This window comes from Orycteropus afer, unplaced genomic scaffold (genome assembly GCF_000298275.1).
Source record: "Orycteropus afer afer isolate SDZICR_OR568_19922 unplaced genomic scaffold, OryAfe1.0 scaffold00823, whole genome shotgun sequence".
NCBI lineage: Eukaryota > Metazoa > Chordata > Mammalia > Tubulidentata > Orycteropodidae > Orycteropus > Orycteropus afer.
This window is the reverse complement of record NW_006922410.1, coordinates 645,673-659,157: the sequence shown is the minus strand read 5'-3', so window position 1 is coordinate 659,157 and position 13,485 is coordinate 645,673. Positions and strand designations below refer to the sequence as shown.

At 39.6% G+C, this 13,485-nt stretch overlaps 1 protein-coding gene across 1 annotated transcript in view; it reads left to right on the top strand.

Annotated features, from left to right (window-relative positions):
* Positions 1-13,485, top strand: part of LOC103211939 (nudC domain-containing protein 3-like) — a 192,937-nt gene that overhangs the window by 136,579 nt on the left and 42,873 nt on the right. The window lies entirely within an intron of this gene.

Sequence of the window (13,485 nt, the reverse complement as noted above, 5' to 3'; positions counted from 1 at the left end):
GAGAGAGGTGGTGGGTGCTTTGGGAGGAACGGTTGGTGAAAGGGCCGGAGGGAGGCAGCATGTCTGGCCTTGTAGGAATAGGCCTTGGGTTACTGCTGGTAATCCTGCCTTCCTCTTGTGAGATTAGAGGAGGTCAGAAAATGTGGCCTCCTTGCCGTTTTTGCAACAGCTACCTGGCAACTGACTAGAGGAGATCCATATTTGTGCCCATTCCAAACAAAGGTAATCCAACAGTACGTGGAAAGTATCAAACAATATCACAAGTAAAATTTGGTGAAGATAATTCAAAAATGATTGCAGCTGTACATTGACAAGGAACTGCCAGAAATTCATGATGGATTCAGGAGAGGGCAATGGAGTGAGAAATATCATTGTTGATGTCAAGATGGATCTTGGCTGGAAGCAAAGAATACCAGAAAGTTGTTTGCCTATGTTTTATTGAAAGGCATTTGACTGTGTGGTTCATAACAAATTATGGGTAACATTGTGAAAAATAGGAATTCTAGAATACTTAATTGGACTCATGAAGACCATATACATAAACCAAGAAGCAATTCTTCAGACAGAACAAGGGGATGCTCCATTTTTTAAAATCAGGAAAGGTGTGAGTCCTTTCATCATACTTATTCAGGCTGTATGCTGAGCGAATAATACAAAAAGCTGGAATATATGAAGAATGTGGCATCAAGATTGGAGGAAGACTCATTAGCAACCTTCAATATGCAGTGGACGCAACCTTCCTTGATGTAGTGAAGAAGACTTGAACTACTTGCTGATGAAGATCAAAGACTACAGCCTTCAGTATGGATTACACTTCAAATAAAGAAAACAAAATTTCTCACAACTGGACCAATAAGCAACACCATCATAAACGTAGAAAAGATTGACGTTGTCATGAATTTCATTTTACTTGGATTCACAGTCAACACCCATGGAAGCAGCAGTCAAGAACTCAAATGACATATTGCATTGGGCATATCTGCTGCAAAAGAACTGTTCAAAGTGTTTAAGAGCAAAGATGTCACTTTGAAAATTAAAGCTCACCTGACTCAAGCCATGGTATTTTCAGTAGCCTCATATGCATGTGAGAGCTGGACAGTGACTAAAGAAGGTTGCAGAAGAATTGGTACATTGAATTGTGGTGTTGATGGAGAATATTGAATGTAACATGGACTGCCAGAAGAACAAACAAGTCTATTTTGGAGAAATTAAAGTGGAATGCTCTTTAGAAGAGAGAATGACTAGACTTCATCTCTCATACTTTGATCATGTTGTCAGGAGAGACCAGACACTGGAGAAGGATACTATGCTAGGTAATGTAGAGGGTCAGTGAAAAGGTAGAAGACCCTCAGCAAGATAGATTTATGTAGTGGCTGTGACAATGTGCTCAAGCATGGCAACAATTGTGGATGGCACAGGACCCAACAGTGTTTCATTGTGGTATATATATAGTCGTTATGAGTCAAGACCGACTTGACAGCACCTAACAACAAGTTATTGACAGCAATTACAGTAATTACATTAACACTACCCTTAATCAATGTGATTTTTCCATCACCATAAACTTAATTTAACCTCTTAAGAACTTAGGGAGCTCTGGTAGCATAGCGCCTAAGGCACTTGACTGCTAACCAGAAGGCTGGCGCTTCAAACCCACCAGCCACTCCTCGGAAAGAAGGTTGGGCAATTTACTTCCATAGTGATACTGCCTCAGCAACCCAAGGAGGAGTTGCTATGAGTCGGGTCTGACTCGATGGCACATAGCAACAACAACAACTTAAGAACTCCATACCAATAAGCCCCGCTGTACTCCACAAATAAACTTTGTACTCCACCCGTTTCCCATGAATAAACTTTGGTCTCCATATATTTCCCTGTTTTTGTCATTTTATATAAATGAGATTATACAATATTTGTCCTTTTGTGATTAACTTATTTCACTCAGCATGATGTCTTTAAGCTCCATGCATATTGTAGCATGTATTAAGACTTCATTTCTCTTGTTGACTGAGTAGTATTCCATTGCATGTATGTACTGTATTTTATTTATCCATTCATTCATTCATTCATTCATGTATTCATCAGTAAGTGCTTTAAGTCCTGTTGGCTTTCCACAAGCAAGATTATGTCACCTGCATATTGCAAATTGTTAATGAGTCTTCTTACAGTCCTGATGCTGCATTCTCTTTATGGTCTGGCTACTTGGATTTGCTCAGCATATAGATTGAATAAATATAGTGAAAGGATATAACCCTGACCCCACACCTTTCCTCATTATTTTGTTGTTGTTGTTATTTGCCATCGAGTCAGCCCTGACTCATAGCGACCCCTCCTTGGGTTTCCGAGGCAGTATCACTACGGAAGTAGGATTGCCCAACCTTCCTTCCAAGGAGTGGCTGGTGGGTTTGAACCGCCAGCCTTCTGGTTAGCAGTCAAGTGCCTTAGGCACTATGCTACCAGAGCTCCTTCACCATACTTATTATAAACCATACTTACTCTCTTTGAACAACTGCTCTTGCCTATGTATAGGTTCCGCATGAGCACAATTAAGTATTCTAGAATTCCTGTTTTTCGCAGTGTTATCCATAATTTGTTATGATCCACAATCAAATGGCTTTGTGTAGTCAGTAAACACAGGTAAACATCTTTCTGGTATTCTTTGCTCTCAGCCAGGATCCATCTGACATCAGCAGTGATATCCCTCGTTCCATATCATCTTCTCTGAATCCAGGTTGAATTTCTGGCAGTTCCTTATTGGTGTTCTGCTGCACCCATTTTTTTTACTTATCTTCAAAATTTTACTTACACTATTTTTGATAATTTCCTCATTCTGTTGCATCCTTTTTCTTTGGGATGGGCACAAATGTTTATTTCTCCCAGTTGGTTGGCCAGGTAACTGTCTTCCATATATATTGGCATAGATGAGGAAGTGCTTTTGGCACGGCATTCATTTGTTGAAACATCCCCATAGGCATTCTGTCAATTCCAGGAGATTTTTTATTCCATGCCTTCAGGGCAGCTTAGACTTCTTCCTTCAGTACTGTGGCTTCTTGATCATATGCTACCTCCTGAAATGGTTGAATTTTGACCTTTTTGTTGTTGTTGTTGTTGTTTTATATATTCTTTATATTCCTTCCATCTCCTGTTGATGCTTCCTGCATTGTTCAGTATTTTGCCTATAGAGTCCTTCAATATTACAATTCGAGGCTTAATTTTTTTTCTTCAGTTCTTTCAGCTTGAGGAACACCAAGCATGTTTTTCCCTTTTGGTTTTCTAACTGTTGGTCTTTACACATTTCATTATAATCCTTTACTTTGTCTTCTCTAGCTGCCCTTTGAAATCTTCAGCTCTTTTACTTCATTATTTCTTCCATTCTCTTTAGCTACTCTACTTTCAAGAGCAAGCTTTAGATTCTGTTCTGGCATCCTTTTTAATCTCTTCTTTCTTCCTTATTGTTTTAATGACCTTTTTCTTTCTTCATGTGTGATGTCCTTGATGTCATCCCACAACTTGACTGGCCTTTGGTCATTAGTGTTAAATGCATCAAATCTATTCTTGAGATGTTATCTGAATTCCAGTGGGATATATTCAAGGTCACATTTTGTTTCTCACAGACTTGTTTTAATTTTTTTTAGCTTCACTTTGAACTTGCATATGAGCAGTCAGCCCTTGTCCCTGTTCTGACTGATGATACTGAGTTTCTCCAGTGTCTCTTTCCATCAATTTAGTATATTTAATTCCTGTGTGTTCCATCTGGCATGGTCTGTATGTATAGTCAATTTTATGATGTTGAAAAATGGTGTTTGCAATGAATAAGTTGTTGATCTTATTAAATTCTATCATGCGATCTCCATTGTCATTTCTGTCACCAAGGCTATATTTTCCAACTACTGATGCTGCTTCTTTGTTTCCATTTTTCTCATTCCAAACACCAGTAATAATCATTTGATCAATTTCAGACTGCAGAAGTAGGTAAAAAATCTACTATTTCTTAATCTTAGGCTTTAGTGGTTGGTGTGTAAATTTGAATAATAGTTACATTGACTAGTTTTCCTTGTATGCATATGGATATTACCCTGTAACAGACAACCTTGTACTTGAGGGTAGCTCTTCAGTGTTCTTTTTGATGATGAATGTGATGATGCCCTTCCTCTTCAATTTGTCATTCTCAACATAGTAGACCATCACACCCCACCCAAAAAAAAAAAAAAAAACCTCACTGTCATCAAGTTGATTCTAACTCACAGCAGTCTCCACTGGGTTTTCAAGGCTGTAAATCTTTACAGAAGCAGACCACCCCCATCTTCTGTGAAGCAGCTGGTAGGTTTGAACAGTTGGTTAGCAGCCAATAGCCTTAACCACTGCACTACCAGAGATACGATCATCTATTTCAGAATGACAAATACCAGTATGTTTCAGCTCACTAAACCTAGCATATAGATGTGTTCGATTTCATTTTTGACAACTTCCAGTTTTCCTAAATTCATACTTTGTACATTCCATGTTCCACTAATGATGTTTGCAGCTGTTTCTTCTCATTTTGAGTTGTGCCAAATCAGCAGACGGTGAAAGGAAAGAGAATTTGAAGCACTTGCTAATGAAGATCCAAGATTATACCCTTCATTATGGATTATACCTCCACCTAAAGAAAAAAAAATTCATCACAACTGGACCAATAAGTAGCATCATGATAACTAGAGGAAAGATTGAAGTTATCAAGGATTTCACGTTAGGAAAGATTGAAGTTATCAAGGATTTCACTTTATTGGATCCACAATCAATGCCCATGGAATCAGCAGTCAAAAAAATCAAACCAAGTATTGCGTTGGGCAAGTCTGCTGCAAAATACCTCTTTAAAGTGTTAAAGATCACAGAGGTCACTTTGAAGACTGTTGTGCCTGTGACCCAAACCATGCTATTTTTTAATCACTTTATATGCATGCAAAAGGTGGATAATTAATAAGGAAGACCAAAGAAGAATTGATATCTTTGAATTAAGGTGTTGGCAAAGTATATTGAATTGACTGCCAGATAGAATGAACTAATTTGTCTTTGAAGAAGTACAGCCAGAATTATTCTTAGAAGCAAGAATGGTAAGACTTCATTTCTCGTACTTTGGTCTTATTGTCAGGAGAGATAGATCCCTGGAGAAGAACATCATGTTTGGTAAAGTAGAGGGTCTATGAAAAAGTGGAAGACCCTCAACAGGATAGATTGACACAGTGGCTGCACAAACAACAACAGTAGCAACAATTAGGAGGATGGCATGGAGTCAGGTAGTGTTTCGTTCTGTTGCACATAGGGTCACCAAGAGTTGGAACTGACTCCACCATACCGTTCAACAACAATAATTCATTCATTGATGGGGATTTAGGTTGTATCCAACTTTTGGCTGTTGTGAATAGTGCTGCAACCAACAATGGTGTACAAGTCCTCTGTTTCAGTCTTTACTTTCAAGCCTTTTGGTTATATACCTTGGAGTGAAATTGCTGGGTCATATGATAGTTCAGTTTAAATATGGATATGGCTAATGACCAATTCCTGAAGTTCTTTAAAAATCACTACCATTTATTGAGCACCTATTAACAATGCTCTTGTATTCTCTGCAAAATCATCTTGCAAATGAGGACATCCATTCTCTCAGAGGTTAAGTGTTTTGCCCGGTAGTAGAGCTAGAACATGAACCCTTAGCTGCCTGATTCCACTGGGCTGTGTCTAGTGCTCCGAGAAGTACAAGATCCTGGACATGGCCTGGCTCCATGTAAGTTGGCAGACATCATGTAAATGTGTGAGGTGCACCCTCCCAGCAAGTTAAGTGGGAGAGGTATATGAGGTCCCACTAAGGCACACCCAGCCTGAGTTGCCCCAAACTTCTTGGTGAAGATCAACAGTTCCTTTTTTCTCATTAAGCTTGTCAAAGAGAGCCTGGAGATACAAATTTATGACTTGAGGGGATTCAAATCAGTCTTTGCACTAGCTCTCACACCTAGTGCTTCTGTACTTGCAAGCACATGGACAAACCACTGCTGCCATTTCCCCTTCTCTATACCTTCTTACTGGGCTGAGGAATGCCCTTTCTGTGCCAGGCTGCTGTGTGAAATATCCCTGCTTGGTTCTGTGTTCTTGTTCCACTCCAGTGTTCATCTGTGCCCTGACTGCCTTTAGTTTGTTTACTTTAGTTTTGTTTTTACCAAGCCTGCTACTCCAGGAATTTAAATTAAAAAAGGAAAAACCAGTTGTTGATTGAGGTGAACCTGTTGTGTTCTGTGAAAGTAGCTTCTATGAGCACTATCTTCTTGGACTCGACCAGGGTCAGGATAGAAAATCTTTCTCATAATTGCAAGTCCTACTGAAGTGCTTTCATGTGTCCTCTGAAAGTTGCTGTTGTCATTGGTACATGGCATTGCATTTCTAATGCAGCTTCCATACTTGTTTTTTTTTTTTTTAATTATTATTATTAAAAAAGTGTGATAAAGAGAAATCACTTAGAGCATCAATAAGCCTCTTCCTACAGCCTTCCTATCAGCACATCCCCAAATATACACCAGGAGTGTACCTTCTAATAAGATGGTGAGACATCTCCCATCTCTGCCTCCCTCTTACTTTGTTGTATTAGATTAGTACTTACAAGAGCTATAAGGTTTGTTGCATTCTTGATTTTATTTATTTATTGGTGATTTTGGGGAGGCCAATTATTTCTTCTAATCACGTATCTGAGATAATATTGTAACTCAACAAGTAAGCTGCTTTGATTTATGAAAAGTCTTTTGGCCTTCCACTTTAAAAGGTGGTGGGTTTGACGGCACTGCATCTGTTATGTGACACAGGCTGATTTCTGTAACCAGAGGAAGCAATTCCCATGAATGTTTTGGAGGCAGAAAGAACAGTTACAGGTAGATCTGAAAACTTGGCTTTGTGTCCCAGCTCTGCCATTTACTAACTACTTGGCTCTGGGTGATCACTTTAGCCTTGCTGGGCCTCCAGAGTGTCACATCTTTCTACGAAGGATGATCATCTTAATCTGATTATCTCCAAATGTTTACTGATTGCTTATCTTTAAATGTCACATCCTGTGCTGGGCACTCAACTTAACTAAAGAAAATCAATCAGGGACCCTGTTCTAGAGGGGCTATGGTATGCCAAGAAAGGTCCCAAAAAAGATATTCATGAAGTCAAATCCCTGGAACCTGTGAATGTGGTTGCAAGTATTATTAAAGGATTTGAGATGAGGAAATAATCCTGGATTATGCCAGTGGGCCTTTAATCCAATGACAAGTGTCCTTATAAGATTGAGGCAGGGGAGGATTTAAAACAAGTAGAGGAGAAAACAGACACAAAGAGAAGCAATGTGACCATGAAGGCAGAGATGGAATTAGTGTGACTACAAGCAAGGAAGGCTGAGAGAGGTGTGAAGTCCAGGAAAACATGCCACCTTGCCAAATTTTGGACTTCTGGCTTCCAGAACAGTGAGAGAATAAATTTCTCTTGTTTCAAGCTACCCAATTTGTAGTAGTAGTTTGTTACAATACCCATAGGAAACTAACCCAAGGTTCCTGATAGGGCCACCTGAAATAAGAGGAGTGATATTCAAGATGTGTGGTTGCTGTTATTGGTGCTTCATTTCAAAGATGCCTGTCCTCACCACTACCAACAGAAAGTCCTTGTTAGAGTCTTTGACCTTATCACCCAGCAGGTGAATCCAATCATGCCACTTACTTGCCAACTTCTTTCCATTATAACCCCTTTATCTTCAACTCTGTGCCATGGATTCCATGTCAGATTCACCAGGGCAGGCATTTGAAACAGGCAGGGGTGGCAGCTAAAAACGTGTGACAGTTCTCTCCTCCCTCCCTTCTTTCCTCCCACACTTCAGAATGTTAGATGAGACTTCTTGACTTTCAGGCAAGTTCCTTTCTTGATTATAGAGATGTACAATAAGCTGTGGCAACAACGATAGCTCTTCTTTTCCCTTCTACCTCATTCAGTCACATACACTGAGTGGTTAGCTTGCTCATTGTCCTGATTTCTTCCTTAAGTTGGGTAGCTGACAGGTTCTCCCCCTCACTGCTGTGGGTGGCTACAGTCACATCACAGGCCCAGCCCTCTGCTCCTCTGTCACAGGAGCAGGCAGGCAGGTGGGCGGGTGAAAGAGTGCATTAGGCTGGCCATGTGGTTGATGTGCACATACATGTTTTAAATGGTTGCTGTAACTATATGTGACATGTTTTTTTTGTTGTTGTTGTTGTTTAGTTAATGCTGTTTTGTGTACACATTTTCCTGTATTGACATGATCTTTATACAAGTCATTTAAAATAAGTGAGATGAGAGTGACGTATTCTTTTATGAATCATACTTTATTTCTTAACCTTTAAGACTCACTCATTGTATTTGGGTTGTCTTAATTTTTGAGCCTGTAAGTGTTTTTGAGCAAATTGCAAAACCCCATTAACTTAACATCCTTAAGTTATAGTTCTCAAAAATGGAATGTCTGGATAATTATAATTCTTGAGCCACTTTGCCATGGATTCTCCCCAAAAAGATAAATAGTTTCTGTAGTGTTATTAGTGGCATATATGTGTACCAGTATCTCCATATCCCTACCAAATAAAAAAATGTTTAAATAATATTTTTTTCTGTGGTAAATATATATTAACATATACCATTTTTAAGTGTATAGTTCAATGGCATTAATTACATTCACAATGTTATGTAACAACCATCACCACTATCTTTTTCCAAAATTTTTTCATTACCTGAAAAGAAACTGTACCAGCATGAGACTTTTTTTTTTAATTGAAAACAAGACAAATTTATTATCTTATATTTAAGTGTTAAGAAACAAAGATGTCGCTTTGAAGACTGAAGTGCACCTAACCCAAGCCATGGCATTTTCAGTTGCCTTATATGCATATGAAAGCTGGACAATGAATGAAGAAGACTGAAGAAGAGTTGATGCTTTTGAATTAATGGTATTGGCAGAGAACACTGAAAATACCACAGACTGTCAGAAGAATGTACAAATCTGTCCTGGAAGAAGTGCAGCCAGAATGTTCCTTCATCTCACCTACTTCATGTTGTCAGAAGGGACCAGTCCCTGGAGAAGGATATCATGCTTGGGAAAGTAGAGAGAGTCAGCACAAAAAGAGAAGACCCTCAACAAGATGGATTGATACAGTGGCTGCAAAAATAGGCTCAAGTATAGCAAGGATTGTGAGGATAGCGCATGACTGGGCAGTGTTTCTTTCTGTTGTACATAATAGGGTCCCTATGAGTCAGAGCCGACTCAATAGAACCTAACAACAACATAGTTCTGAAGGTCAGAAGTCAGCAAGAGATTTTTTTAGTTTTTGCTAATTTATGCAGATAACCTTAAATTTGTTCCTTTTTGTTTTTCTGGTGAGAGTATACATTTTTTCATGGAGTGGTTTACTCTCTACATCTCCTTACTGGCAAACTGTCTTCTTCCTTCTCCTGGCAGACTTTCCTTGCATTATGCATTACTTCATATACTTCTTTATCAATTCAGAGTGGAAACTACAGACTAAATTACTTTAGCATTCTGGCAATAGCCCAAAGCCTAGAAATTATTATATGAACTGAAATGTATGCCCTTTAAGCCTTAAGTTCTCTAACAATGTCACTAGGAAGAATCCCTTGGCATTTTTTCTTTTAATTTGTGTATGTATGTATGTATATATGGGAGCTCTGGTAGCATAATGCCTAAGGCACTTGACTGCTAACCAGAAGGCTGGCGGTTCAAACCCACCAGCCACTCCTCGGAAGGAAGGTTGGGCAATCCTACTTCCGTAGTGATACTGCCTTGGAAACCCAAGGAGGGGTTGCTATGAGTCGGGGCAGACTCGACGGCAAATAACAACAACACACTTACCATTAATTCAGTAACATTAATTATTTTCACCATGTTATGCAACCATCACTACCATCTATTTCTAAAACTTTTTCATCACCCCAAACAGAAACTCAGTACTCATTAAGCAAATTCTCCATTCTTCCTCCCAGACTCTAATCACTGATCTACACTTTGTTTCTAAAAATTTGCCTATTCTAGATATTGTATATAAGTTGAGTCATAGAGTATGGGTCACTTTATGTCTGACTTACTTCATTTAACATATTTTTAAGGTTTATCCATGGTATAGTATGTATTAGTGTTGAACCAAGGTTTGAAGTTGTCAGCAGAAAGCACAACTTACATACATAGACAGTGGAGCAACACTTTACTTGTATAAGGAAGAGACAGAGCAAGATCACTTTTACTTGTGGGCTCCAGTTTTCTGTGGCCAGTGCATGACTTCCTGTGGCTGGTGCAGGGCTAATTTTCTGTACTCACCTCTCTGCCACAGTTGAGAGACATCATTCCCTTGGTGCCAGAAACAGATACAGAAGTAGGTTTGGCCAGGTACCATATAATATGCACAGCTAGCTGAGCAGTTCCTGGGAATGTTAGTTAACATGTGCTCAGGGCAAGAGGGGAGGGGTGTGATGATAGCCCACCAGCTGCTATGTTTTATGTCAAGACACCCTGGGAAAGGGAGTCAGCCTGCACTCTCCTTCTGTTCAAGAAGCCAGGTTGACGTATCTGGTCCTAAGCACAAGATATGTTTGTGGGTCACAAAGAAAGGTGACAGACTATACTCAAACTGTCCCTTCCAAAATAGGGACTTCATTTCCTCTTCATGACTACTATTTGTTGTGTGTATATTCCATATTTTGTTTATTCATTCATCTGTTGATAGATGGTCAAGTTGTTTCCACCTTTTCGCTATCATGAATAATACAGCAATGAACATTATTATATAAGTGCCTGTCTGAGTCCTTTTTTCCTGTTCTTTTGGGTATATACCTAGGAGTATAATTACTGGGTCATAATTCTGTGTTTAACTTTTTGAGGAACCACCAAATTGTTTTTCACAGTGGCTGTATCATTCTATATTCTCACTAGTAATGGATGAGGATTCTAATTTCTCCACATCATTACCAATACTTTTTTATTGTCTGTTTTTCTTATAATAGCCATACTAATAAGTATGAGGTGGTATCTCATTGAGCTTTTGATTTGCATTTCCGTAATAACTAATGACATTATTGAACTTCTTTTCATGTTCTTACTGGCCATTTGTATATCTTCTTTGGAGATCAATTGAGAGACATCATTCGCTCCCTACCAGGAAACAGTCCTTTGCCCATTTTTTAATGTGTTTTTTTTTTTTTCCCCTGTCTTTTTGTTGTCGGATATCACAAGTAAATTATAGACCAATATCCCTTAAGAATACAGATACAAAAATACTCAGTGAAATACTAGTAAACTGAATACAACAGCTTATTGGAATGATTATATACCACATTGAAGTGGAATTTATTCCAGGAATGCAAGAGTGATTCAACATAAGAATAACAACCAGGAGTTCCGATAAGATGGCAGAATGGGCAGAAAGACTGCACACACTCTTCAACAAAGAAAAGGGGAACCATTTAACACAGATACAGAAGATAATCCTGGATCCTTGAGCTTTGAAGGGAAGGATATAGAAGTGGACTAAACTCCAACTAGCAGAAGAATTTGTATGAAACTACCAAAAAAGGAGACATGTGGAGCTGTGCACTGGCAGTGAGCTTGGTAGCACAGGTAGCTTGGATATTGCTGAGTGGTGGTGGTGGTGATGGTTGTTATGTGCCGTCGAGTCGGGCTCAACTCATAGCGACCCCTCTTTGTGTTTCCAAGGCAATATCACTACGGAAGTAGATGATCCCATCTTCCTTCCAAGGAGTGGCTGGCAAGTTTGAACCGCCAGCCTTCTGGTTAGCAGTCAAGTGCCTTAGGCACTATGCTACCAGAACCCCCGCCAAGTGGTGGTAGGACCTAAAAATTAACCTAAAAATCAGCCCTGCTAGCCAGGAATTGCATGGAGGACTGCTCTGGTGGCTGGGGAATAAAAGGGGAAGAAGAGGAGAGGAAGGTGGGCTGAACTGTGGACTTTTTCCTGTCCGGAGGGCACAGCCATTTTGAATGTTCAAGTGGCCTAACCATTTTGGGTATTTAAAGCAACAGCCCAGGCTCCAGGGACTTAAGAACAGGCTCTGCTTGCTGGGAACCGCAAAGACATCCCAGATGCACGGACTACTAGAAAGGTGTGACATTCCCCTTGTTACTTTTATACCCGACACCCTCTTGGTGAATGGAGGTGTGGCCATCCCTCACTCCCACCCACCTTCTAGGCTGGCCAGAATTCCATCCTAGTCTGTGTGCTCCCACAGAGCCTGGGTGCCCTGTGCTGCCCTGCCCTGTCCAGACTTTTTTTTTAGTTTGTTTTTGTCTGTTTTAAAACTACTACTGTTACTATTGGGAGCTGATAGCATAGTGCCTAGGGCGCTTGACTGCTAACCAGAAGGCTGGCAGTTCAAACCCACCAGCCATTCCTCAGAAGGAAGATGGGGCAATCTACTTCTGTAGTGATACTGCCTCAGCAACCCAAAGAGGGGTCACTATGAGTCGGGTCTGACTCCACAGCACATGATAACAATAGCAACACTATTATTATTACTTTTGTACTTTTTATTATAATTATTTCTTCATCCCTTCCCAGGTTCTAGTTTTCAGCTTTTTTTCTTTTCCCTATTCCTGGTTCCAATTTTTTTTTCCTTCTTGTGGGTAACCCCATTCCTTGTTTTTCTTTTTGTGTTTTTCCCATTTTTTTCTTCATTATTCTCCCTCTACATTTTTCTCTTACTGCCCTCTCCTCAGATATTGTGGTGTTGTTTTGTTTTGTTTTGTTTTTCCCTTTTCTCTTTTTTGTGTTTTTTGTTCATTTGCTTTTACTTTTTTGATGTTTATTCAGTTGTTATTGTTGTCTAACTGAGTAGGTCACTCCTCGGAAGGAAGATGGGGCAATCTACTTTCCATAGCCTCGGAAACTGAAGGTGGGGTCACTATGAGTGGAGTCCAACTCAGTGGCACATAGCAACAACAACAACTGAGTAGGAGACAGGAAAAGTCCCCATACAACATAACTACACCCACACCTCCTGGAGCTTCACTTACTGAGTGAGACTCACCACCTCCTTCTCCACCAATGGGTCTACAATAAAAAACCACCAAGAAGAGCCTGACTCACCCTTAGCTACTCATCACAAACGGTTAATAGAGATCTAAATACAACAACATCACAATGTCTCAGAGACAGAGACCATCACAACACACAACAGACCAGAAGATAGATAAAGTGGTAGAAACAAGGGAGTAGGATACAGACCCAGAACACATCCCTGAGGAAGGAACAGCATTGGAACTCCCTGATAAGGAATTCAAAAGAATTATATTTAGGTATCTTCAAAGGATTGAGAGACAGAACAAGGAAAACACAGACAAATCCCTGAAGAATTTTCGAAGAAAATACAAGAACAAAATGACAAAATAAATGAAAAATTAGAAATGATTCTAAATCTACAGATAGAAATCCAGAAGAT